The sequence below is a fragment of the Heptranchias perlo genome, chromosome 20 (assembly GCF_035084215.1).
Source record: "Heptranchias perlo isolate sHepPer1 chromosome 20, sHepPer1.hap1, whole genome shotgun sequence".
NCBI lineage: Eukaryota > Metazoa > Chordata > Chondrichthyes > Hexanchiformes > Hexanchidae > Heptranchias > Heptranchias perlo.
In genome coordinates, this window is record NC_090344.1 from 10,058,739 (window position 1) to 10,070,693 (window position 11,955).

Below are 11,955 nucleotides of genomic sequence, written 5' to 3' on the forward strand. Positions count from 1 at the left end.
AACATCCTTCCTAACAGCACTGTGGGAGAACCGTCACCACACGGACTGCAGCGGTTCAAGAAGGCGGCTCACCACCACCTTCTCGAGGGCAATTAGGGATGGGCAATAAATGCCGGCCTTGCCAGCGACGCCCACATCCCGTGAACGAATAAAAAAAAACTCAGGCCCGACCCGCCCAGTCTGGTTTAATTGCTAATTGTTCTCTCACTCGAATTCAGACCTGTCATTCTCAGGGAAACTGACGATGTCTCATTTTTTCTGTGCCCGACCCGAGAGCCAGTTAGTGGCTTTAATAAGCTGTCAACAACTTTTGCAAAAGTGGAAGGAGGTGAAAAATTCCACGAGCGATGCCTCAATACACAAGGGACCACGTGCACTGTGACACCAAATCGAGGGCAACTTACACGGGACACCAAATCCGGGAACAACTTACACTGAGACACCAAATCCAGGGACCAATTACACTGGGACACCAAATCCAGGAAACACGAACACTGAGACACCAAATCCAAGGACACGTACACAGGGATACGAAATCTCGAGACCACTTACACAGAGACACCAAATCCAGGGACCACTTGCACTGAGACGCCAAGTCCAGGGATCATTTACATTTGGACACCAAATACAGGGATCAGTTACACAGAGACACCAAATCCAGCGACCACTAAAATGGTGACATCCTTTTTGCACCTTCTCCAGTATCTGTATATCCTTCATATAATATGGAGACCAGAACTGTTCACAGTACTCCAAGTGTAGTCTAATCAAGGTTCTATACAAGTTTAACATAGCTTTCCAATTCTATCCCTCCAGAATCGAACCCTAGTGTTTGGTTTGCTTTTAAATGGCCATTTTAACCTGCATCACTAATTTTAGTGATTTGTGGATCTGTGTCCCCAGATCTCTCTACTCCTCTACCCCATATAGACTCTTATTATCCAAGCATTATGAGGCCTCCTTGTTCTTGCTACCAAGATGCTCCACTTCATCCTCATCTTTATTAAACTTAATTTGCCAATTACACCCCCATTCTGCAAGTTTATTAATGTCTTCTTGTATATTTTTGTAGTCTTGATCAGTATCAGCTTTACCCCGCCCCAAACTGGTGTCATCCGTAAATTTTGAAATTTTCCATCCGATTCCCGAGTCCAAATCGTTTATATAAATTGTGAACAGTCGTCCCAGCACCGATCATTTTGGAACACCACTTTCCACCTTTTACCAGTCTGAGTAGCGAACCTTAACCCCTACTTTCTGCTTTAGTGCAGTGATCAAGAGAAATCTCATTACACAGGGTGTTGTGAAATTATGGAAATCACTTCCAAAGTTCTTTAATGACAAGTTCTCCTCATGTTTTTATCCAAGACATCACACAGCCCAGTCATTTACTCCAAATGTTGATGCAATGGTTCAAGCTAAGAGGTGCCAGGTATCGGGAGCAGCAGCAGCAATAAATAAAATCTAAACGTAAGTAAGTACCAATATAGTTAATCTTCATCTATTTCCAGTTTAATAACTTTTGCGGAATGTGGCCCAGGCCAAGTGCCATGATATCAGATCAGGCTCACCATCGAAAATGAGTTTGACACCCCTGAGATGGACAATGTGAACCCGGATTACCCTCATCCACTAACCGAGCAACTTCTTCAAAAAACTCAAGCAAGTTTGTAAGACACGACCTTGTTTTTCGGAAGCCGCGTTGAGTATCTCTAATGGCTCCTTCTTTTTCCCCGTGGTCAAAACAGCATCGCTTAGGATCCATTCAAGCATCTTCCCTCTGATCGAGGTCACACTGATGGGCCCGTCATCCCCTGTCTCTGATTTGTCCCCTTTAATGAAAATGGGAACTACGTGAGCTACCTTCCAATCTCAGGGGACAATCCCTGACTCTATTGAGCTGTTGAAGATACAGGCAAGGGGCTCACAGACCACCCGTCCCATCTCTTAAAACACCCGTGGGTGAATATCATCTGGACCTGGAGCACAATCTATTTTGAGATTTCGTATTTTATCCAAGATGACATCACTTTCTATTTTAATATTTATGATGTTATTGTCGACAGCACATCCCACAGCTGGAATCTCAGCATCAATCACAGGAGTGTAGGCTGATGAGAAATAGTCATTTAACAGCTCTGCCTTAGCCTGGGAATCTGTCCTGAACTGCCTTTCAGTGTACCTAAACTATCTTTAATGGTCTTCTGACTCCCGACGCAGTTGAAAAGGCGTTTGCTTTTATTCCCACAATTGTGCACCATCTTCTTTTCCAAAGATCTCGTAGCTTCTCTAATGGCTGCTTTTGTCCCCCTCGATTGTGGGTGATATTTGACACTATCCTCCTGTAAACTGAATTCATCCTGATCTGACCTGAGTTTAATGTAAGACAGTTCGGGGAGTCAGGAATCATTCACCCTGAGACCTAAACTAACAGGTAAAACCCCAGACGGTTCCTTCGTAAGGTTTCCTCTGGTTCCTCGGCATATATTTGTCAGGATGCCGAAACCCAGCTTTCTTACAGTCCACTCCTGGAGGTCCCATCCTATGAGCCTACAACCTTCAGCAGTGTCAGTGGTGGAGTTCACAAATGAACTGAAACCCGTCGGAATGCGAAAACAATTTTGCGTTTCCAAAATAAAAGGACTGACATTTATTGTGGAAACAGTCTGGTGTCGCTCACTGCAGAAACATCCATGTCAGAGTGAAGCGGCTCTCCTCCAATCTTTCGACCTTGTCTGTCAAGAAGAATTCTGATTTCCGTGAAGGCAATCTCAGGTTAAATGGTGGAAGATTGGCCGTGCTCAGCTGGCCATCGAAACCGTGCATTTTTTTGCAGACAAAACATATATTTGAAACCAGGAAATACGAGACCATGAAACTTAAGGTAAAATTTTCCCACCGTCCCTGGGTGGGCTCGAACCACCAACCTTTTAGTTAACAGCCAAACGCGCTAACCGATTGCGCCACAGAGACACGACACTTTTGTTTTTGAGCCATTGATTCAACCAGCTAAAAATTCAGGTTGCCGCGATGAATACAACATCTCTCCACCATCAGTTTACTTTTCCAAAATAAAGGGTGTGAAGCTTGCATGAGTGAAAATCTGTGCTCTATTATTTCTGAACATTAAACTCACCTTGCCATTAAACATCTGTATGTTGGAAGTCTGAGTCGCATCGTGGCAGAGAGGATTGATTTTTCGAGCTGTGATTCTCCATTCTCTGTTCCAGTCATATTCAGGTGTGGTGAAAATGAGAGGAGATGAAACGAGCAGGTCCAACGAGCAGGTCTGTGATACTACACGGTGTCTACAAAATTGTCTCTTGTACTTGCAGTGCAGCGGACGGCAGTTTTCACCATTAAACCAGTAACTATGATGTTAAGAAAAAATGTGGCCGACAAACATTCGATTTCAGCGCGGTGACACTGGGTCAGAGTAAAGTTCAGATAATGCGATTGCCGAGTGGCGAGAGGGTGGATTTGGAACTCCTGTGCGGCTGCACTGCTCATTGTCCAGATCTGCTTGGAGCGATATTCCCTTCAATTCATCACTGACAGGGACAGTTTGATTCAATGTCTCTTTTTTCTTGTAATTGGTGAGATTTCAAAAGTTGAAAACGACCCGTGCTGACCCCAACCTCGCCACTTACACGCTGACAGATACAATGCGGTCACAGTCTGGTTCATTGAGATGAAATCCTAAAACGATTTCACAGTCGAATGCAAAGCGAACTAAACTCATTGAAAGAAAGTGCGGGTCACAGAGGTGCCTTTAAAGTCCCGATTGTTCGAAGCAGAACTGGAAAATGCGCAATGCAGCAGCACAGGAATTCCAAATGAACTCTCCGTGGAGGTAAATGAGTGACAGGAGCAGAAGGACATGCCACGTGAAAGATTTGGACCCAGACCTGCTGCATGAGACTTTAAATGTTGTTCACCTTTAACTGTCGCTCATAGTGTCAGAACTGTCACTGTTATCATTAGCCTTCTTGCACTGCAACTCCTCAATAGCCCCAGGTTATCACAGCATCGCTTTCTTCAAATTGAATCCCAGTGTGAAAACTTACACGATTTCAAACCAAAGCAAAGGTGTGCGAGATTGGAAGGAGAGTGCGAGTGGAGATCATGGGCCGGGGGGCAGTGATATCATCACCTGAGCATTAAGATATCCCACATACCAAAGAAGCAGGGAGATGAGATCTTTGTGTCTATTTTCCCGGCATGTGCAAAATCCATCCCTTCTCAATGGCCAGCATTGTTCTTTCCCTCTCCCCCTGCTGTCCAGGTCAGGATGGGATTCATGAATTCCCCTGTGTTTTCATCAAGCATCTAATTCACCTGGCAGCTGGAGGAGTAGAGGAAGCGGGAGGGGAAAAATAGTCAGAAACTGGAGATGCCACGTGAAACAGGCGGAATCTTTTGCGTTTCAGTTGCTTCAAATGATCCACTGCAGCCCTGCCTCGCCTCGTATCTTTCCCAGGAGCTGCATCGATTCGGCCGGTGCGTGCGTGCATTTTGGAAATGGAAACAGAGACATCCGCTGCTTGTAGGAGTATTTCACCTCAATTTTCCATTTCACGCGCAGGCCTGCCCGCACTCGGTACTGTCATGGCCTGAACACGTCTTTCGTGTTCTCACAGAAAATGCCACTTTGTGCGAGCAGGTGTTTGGACTGGACTGCACTGAGCTGAGTCACTGAGGATATTCAATTCATGAAATCAGTACTTCAAACATAAAACATCCTTCACTCACTCATCCTGATACATTAGCGTCTCGATTCTTGAATTATTGTTTCATTCATTGCAAAATAGGAACAGGAATAGGCCATTCAGCCCCTCGAGCCTCCAGGTTAATACATACTTCTTGAGTTGGGGTGCCCAGAACTGAATGCAGTCCTCCAGATGGCGTCTCACCAGAGCTCTGTGCAGCTGTAACAAAACTTCCACCTCTTTGTATTCGACCCCTCTATAGATAAACGGGGAGAGTGAGAGCTCAAGAGAGAAAGCGAGAGAGAGCAAAAGGAAGAGAAAGAGGGAGAGAGAGCACTATTTTGACAAACTTTCTCAGGAGTTCATTTGAAACCCCACTGAGCTTTCGAACCACTTGCTCTGCCGCATCAAAAGTTCATAAGCAGCATATGGGTAATGTGAAATCATATAATTCATAACCGGTTTTGTCGCGCAATGGGGAGCACATCGGAGTTTTCGCTCAGAAATTGTGTGTTCGCATCGCACCACCGTTAAATTTTAGTTCGTTGATTTCGGAGCTGGGAAGTGAAATTTTGCAGCAAAACCGGAACAGGATCATTAATATCTGTCAAGGAAGGGAAACAGCCCCCATCCACTTTCTCTTATACTAGTGGCTCCAGTCCCACCCGAATTTATAATGCTTAATCCACTCTGAGCTGGATTGGCGAAACACTCTCAAGAAGGAGGCTCATCATCTGCTTACCGCGGAAGACAATATGCTGGACTTCCAGCTCTGTCAGACGGGATGTTCCTTCAGACAGGTTTCTAACTGGACACATTCATCCTGCTGCCTGCGAGCATTGGTGCTTGAGCGGTAGAATTCTTGCTTCGAGTAATTCTATTCCTGTAAAAGTAGCACGTGAAGATCGCAAGATGGAAAGTATCGTGGCTGAGCGGTCGAACGCGCTGGTTTAAAGCTCAATCTAAATCCCATAATTTGGAGATGGATCAAAATCATAGTTTGTGGCTCCAATTCCGAAGCCTCCCTCTGTAAACTAAGAAGACTAACCATCTCATCTGCGATTGCGACAGAGTAGGCTGGAGGAACCACATGGCTGAACAAATAACTGGATGCATTACGAAACACACCAATTGTAAATAGAAACTTAGAAAATTGGAGCAGGAGTCGGACATTCGGCCGTTCGAGCCTGCTCCGCCATTCAATACGATCATGGCTGATCCTGGACCTCAATACCATATTCCCGCTCTCTCCCCATACCACTTGATGCCTTTTGTGTCTAGAAATCTATCCAGCTCCTTCTTACATATATTCATTGACTTGGCCTCCACAGTCTTCAGTGGTAGAGAATTCCATAGGTTCACCACCCTCTGAGTGAAGAAATTTCTCCTCATCTCAGTCCGAAATGTTCTCATCTGCTATTGCAACAGCATACGCCAGAGGAACCACACGGCTATGCAAATAACTAGATGCATTTTGGAACACACCAATTGTACCTTCAACTCCGGCCGACATTTTCACAAGGAAAAGGATTGGTTGGTTTCGGTGGGCCTCGACTAACAACCTCGCCATTTCCCGGCCCTGGACTGTCATATAAGGACCGCGCACTGACTGGTTGCGCCGCTGGAGCCCAGTCACTTTGATCACCTGTCCCACTCTGCTGGAAAGAACCTTAAGGTGAGAGGCACTTACCTGTGGAAACGTGTCCAGTCATTGTGATGAAAATAATATCTGCACTTTCACTTTCAACTTCTTTCACATCCTCTGCTCCATCGCACGACAATCGGGTTTTCTGCGAACAAGCCAAAATGAACATTGGCAGAAATTCTAACAGCAGTGGGATTCAAACCCACGCCTCCGTCGAAATTTGATGGAACACCTGAGACCGCGAGGGCACGCTACCATAATGTCACAGTAATGTTTAAAGAGCTGTTTAATGCTCAAATAAATGAATTGAAGCTAATTGACCGCATTTACCCCGTGCTGGGGTTGTTCTCCTTGGAGCAGAGAACATTTCGAGGAGATTTGATAGAAGTGTTCAAAATAATGGAGGGTTTAGATAAAGTAAATAAATAGAAACTGTTCCCATTGGCGGAAGGGTCGAAAAGCAGAGGACACAGATTGAAGGTGATTGGCAAAAGACCCAAAGGCGACATGGGGAAACACTTCTTTACCAACGAGTAGTTGTAAACTGGAACGCGCAGCCTGAAAGGATGGTGGAAGCAGATCCAATCGTGGCTTTCAAAAAGGAATTTGATAAGTACTTGAAGGGAAAAAATGCAGTGCTACCGGAAAGGAGCGGGGGAATGGGACTGACTGGATTGCTCTTACAATGAGCCTGCACGGGCTTGATTGGCTGAATAACTTCCTTCTGTACTGTAACCATACCTCAAGGGCAATGAGGGATGGGCAATAAATGCTGGCCTCGCCAGCGACGCCCACATCCCATGAACGAACTCAAAAAATAATGACTGTATAATTCTATTTATACAGTTTATTTTCATTGCATGCATTTCTCTATCTCTCCCTGTCTCTGTCTCTTGTGTTATCCCCTGATGGACTTCTCAGGCTTCCTTGAACGGCGATGGCTGATCTAACCTGCAACACCAGCAGAGGAGGTTAAAGAAAGATTGGGACAGGAGGAAAAGTAAAGGGGCAACCCAGCTGCTGCAGCCAATGTCCACACATTAATGCCTCTTCTCTCTCGCAGTGAAACAGAGGCACCAATTTGATTAAAGTATACCTATAGTAGATTGTATATTAACACCATTCCGAGACAGACGGCAATAATATTATGGAATCATACAATCATAGAAAGTTACCCCACAGAAGGAGGCTATTCGGCCCTTCGTGTCTGAGCCGTCCGAAAAAGAGGTATCGAGCCTCAACCCACTTTCCAGAGTTTGGCCCACAGTCTTTTGGGCCAAACCCTCTACCTCCATGAGTCGATCTCCTTGATGCTCCCAAATTAGTGTCGGGTTCTCACTACCCGTTTAATGTTTAAATGCCTGTGGAAGACTTTTGGTTTGCCTTTTATGTTGGCCACCGGTCTATTCTCATACCCTCTCTTTGCCCCTCTTATTTCCCCTTTCAGTTCCCCTCTGAACTTTCCATATTCTGCCTGGTGATTGAATTTTTAAAAAGTTAGGATTTCCGCCAGCCTGAAACAGGAAGTTATTAGTTGATGATTCGCGATTTGAACAACTATTCGTCTTTTTTCAGAGTTCAATGAGTATTGCGAAATTAATACAGTAAACTATTTTGTAGAAGTTAATTCCCTGAACGAGAAAGGGACCCGTCTCCCACACTGAGAGCATTTGCAGACGGCAGCTATCTTCTGAGGGTTTCCTAAAACAACGTGTGCAGCACGTTCAAAACCGTACAAAAACATTTTTGGGCCACCCCCTCTGCCTCCATGAGTCGATCTCCTTCATGGTCCCGAATCATAGTCGGGTTCTCACGACCCGTTTTATGTTTACATGCCTGTGGAAGTCTTTTGGCCGCCAGTCAATTCTCATACCCTCTCTTTGCCCCCCGTATTTCCCTTTTCAGTTCCCCTCTGAACATTCGATATTCTGCCTGGTGAATGAATGAAAAAAAAGTTAGGATTTCCGTCAGCCTGAAACAGAAAGTTATTAGTTGATTAATGGCGATTTGAACAAATATTCGTCTTTTTTCAGAGTTTAATGAGTATTGCAAAATTAATACAGTAAACTATTTTGCCTTAGTTCATTCCCTGAACGGGAAAGGGACCCGCCTCCCACACTGAGAGCATTGGCAGACGGCAGCTGTCTTCTGAGGGTTTCCTGAAATAACGTGCGCAGCAGAGTTTCTGTCGTGTAGTGGTTATCACGTCCACTGCACACGCGAAAAGTCCCCGGTTCAAAACCAGGCAAAAAAAATTTTGGGCTGCCTCCATGAGTCAAATCTCCTTCATGCTCCCCAATCACAGTCGGGTTCTTACGACCCGTTTAATGTTTGCATGCCTGTGGAAGACTTTTGGATTGCCTTTTATGTTGGCCGCCAGTCTATTCTCATACCCTCTCTTTGCCCCTCTTATTTCCCCTATCAGTTCCCCTCTGAACTTTCGATATTCTGCCTGGTGAATGAATAAAAAAAAAGTTAGGATTTCCGTCAGCCTGAAACAGAAAGTTATGAGTTGATTATTGGCGATTTGAACAACTATTCGTCTTTTTTCAGAGTTTGATGAGTATTGCGAAATTAATACAGCAAACTATTTTGTCGTCGTTCATTCCCTGAACAGGAAAGGGACCCGTCTCCCACACTGAGAGCATTTGCAGACGGCAGCTATCTTCTGAGGGTTTCCTATAACAATATATCCAGCCGAGTTTCTGTAGTGTAGTGGTTATCACGTTCGCCGAACACGCGAAAAGTCTCCGGTTCGAAACCGGGCAGAAACATTTTTGGGCTGCCTCCATGAATCGATCTCCTTTGTGGTCCCGAATCAGAGTCGGGTTCGCACGACCCGTTTCATGTTTACATGCCTGTGGCAGACTTTTGGATTGCCTTTTATGTTGGCCGCCAGTCTATTCTCATACCCTCTCTTTGCCCCTCTTATTTCCACTTTCAGTTCCCCTCTGAACTTTCTGTAATCTGCCTGGTGAATAATTTTTCAAAAAGTCAGTATTTCCGTCAGCTTGAAACAAAAAGTTATTAGTTGACCAATGGCGATTTGAACAACTATTCTTCTTTTTTCAGAGTTTAATGAGTATTGCGAAATTAATACAGTCAACTATTTTGGAGAATTGAATTCCCTGAACGGGACAGGGACCCGTCTCCCACACTGAGAGCATTTGCAGTCGGCAGCTATCTTCTGAGGGTTTCCAATACTAAACTGTAAAGCAGAGTTTCTGTAGTGTAGTGGTTATCACGTTCGTCTAACACGCGAAAAGTCCCCGGTTCGAAACCGGGCAGAATCATTTTGAAAAAGTTCCCCACTAAAAATCAATACGTCTGAAAAAAAGCAAGAATTCATTCTGTGGTTAAATGTGAATAAAATACCACACCTCACAGAACCGATATGTTTTCCATTCTCTGTATAGTTCAATACACATTCAAACACTACACATGTGTCTCGCCCTCATTCACGTTTCATGCCCCGACTGAGCAGGAAGCCCCTCTCAAAGCTGCACATTGCGATTGTTTTCAGTTGATTTGTGAGAGGTCATTGAAGGATCCTGCAGCGCTGCCTCGGTTTATAAATACAGTTATAAACTGCATTGCAGCCGCGGCAACAAACAGATCAGATTTTCGATGTTCGATGTTCCCCAGCTCCCGCATTGAGTGAGGCCACGAGAGCAACAACATTCAGGCCGCCTGTCCGATCACACGTTGCTGGCGGGAAGCTGCAATTGCCGCTTCAGGCAGCGCATTACTGCCCATCCCTGGGAAACAAGATAACACCGAAGCTTTGACAACACATCGCAGGCATCGTCTGTCCCGTAGTTGTTGCTCCGCTGCGAAGACAGAACTTGCCAGCTGTTTCAAAATTTACAACCAGAACACTGGATCCTCAGATCACTATCCGTTTTAAAAGTCTGTTACTCTATCTCCGGAGCGACGCAGGCTCGCAATTTGTTAAGTTCCTATCGTACTTATTCATTGTAGGACTCTGAATTATCCATCGTAGATGTCGAAATTGGGTGAGGGTCCCTGTTATAAAATATCAGCAACGTGTTGAGGACAATCCTTGTTTCTGTTGAACATGATGTAAGAAACATGGACAGTGAACTCGTGAGTTTACAATTCTCGTGTTTGTGCCAAATAAAAACATAAGAACATAAGAAATAGGAGCAGGAGTAGGCCAATCGGCCCCTCGATCCTGCTCCTCCATTCAATAAGATCATGGCTGATCTGATCCTAACCTCAAATCTAAATTCATGTCCAATTTCCTGCCCGCTCCCCGTAACCCCGAATTCCCTTTAATTCTAGGAAACTATCTATTTCTGTTTTAAATTTATTTCAAGATGCAGCTATTATTTAACAATATCTTGTCATTCGTTAGCAGCAATTAAAATAACACTTCACCCAGTGGCTCAAAAGCTGAACTTGTCCCACACGGCAGCTGGAAAAGGCCTCTCGACCTTTCAGCGTATGAACATCTGTAAGCTGAATAATTTCACCCGTGACACAGTGACACCAGGGAGAATATTTCCCATCCAGATTTTCCCCACACGAAACTTCCAACTGATGAATATCCGCTAAACGAAAAGAAGAATTGTATGTTTAGTTCTTTAGATTGAAAGTTCTCATACCGGCCCCTTTGCCATATCAGCTGCCGCTAATAGCTCCCTCTCCCCCTATAAACAAATAAATTCACACCTACTATTGCAAGAGGATTGGGGGTAATATTCTGGCATGGGTGGAGGATTTGTTATCAAACAGGAAGCAGAGAGTTGGGATAAATGGTTCATTTTCGGACTGGCAACCAGTAACCAGTGGTGTTCCACAGGGGTCGTTGCTGGGTCCCCAACTCTTTACAATCTATATTAACGATTTGGAGGAGGGGACCGAGTGCAACATATCAAAATTTGCAGATGATACAAAGATGGGAGGGAAAGTAGAGAGTGAGGAGGACATAAAAAACCTGCAAGGGGATATGGACAGGCTGGGTGAGTGGGCGGAGATTTGGCAGATGCAATATAATATTGGAAAATGTGAGGTTATGCACTTTGGCAGGAAAAATCAGAGAGCAAGTTATTTTCTTAATGGCGAGAGACTGGAAAGTACTGCAGTACAAAGGGATCTGGGGGTCCTCGTGCAAGAAAATCAAAAAGTTGGTATGCAGGTGCAGCAGGTGATCAAGAAAGCCAACGGAATGTTGGCTTTTATTGCTAGGGGGATAGAATATAAAAACAAGGAGGTATTGCTGCAGTTATATAAGGTATTGGTGAGACCGCACCTGGAATACTGCATACAGTTTTGGTCTCCATACTTAAGAAAAGACATACTTGCTCTCGAGGCAGTACAAAGAAGGTTCACTCGGTTAATCCCGGGGATGAGGGGGCGGACATATGAGGAGAGGTTGAGTAGATTGGGACTCTACTCATTGGAGTTCAGAAGAATGAGAGGCGATCTTATTGAAACATATAAGATTGTGAAGGGTCTTGATCGGGTGGATGCAGTAAGGATGTTCCCAAAGATGGGTGAAACTAGAACTAGGGGGCATAATCTTAGAATAAGGGGCTGCTCTTTCAAAACTGAGATGAGGAGAAACTTCTTCACTCA

At 44.7% G+C, this 11,955-nt stretch overlaps 3 non-coding genes across 3 annotated transcripts; 2 read left to right on the top strand and 1 right to left on the bottom strand.

The window, feature by feature from the left end:
- Window positions 1–2,899: 2,899 nt before the first annotated feature.
- On the bottom strand, window positions 2,900–2,973 carry trnan-guu (transfer RNA asparagine (anticodon GUU)). The gene has a single exon. It is a non-coding gene; the product is annotated as a tRNA-Asn (tRNA).
- A 6,082-nt stretch (window positions 2,974–9,055) lies between these two features.
- trnav-aac (transfer RNA valine (anticodon AAC)) lies at window positions 9,056–9,128 on the top strand. Its single transcript has one exon. It is a non-coding gene; the product is annotated as a tRNA-Val (tRNA).
- A 446-nt stretch (window positions 9,129–9,574) lies between these two features.
- On the top strand, window positions 9,575–9,647 carry trnav-aac (transfer RNA valine (anticodon AAC)). The gene has a single exon. It is a non-coding gene; the product is annotated as a tRNA-Val (tRNA).
- Window positions 9,648–11,955: the final 2,308 nt, after the last annotated feature.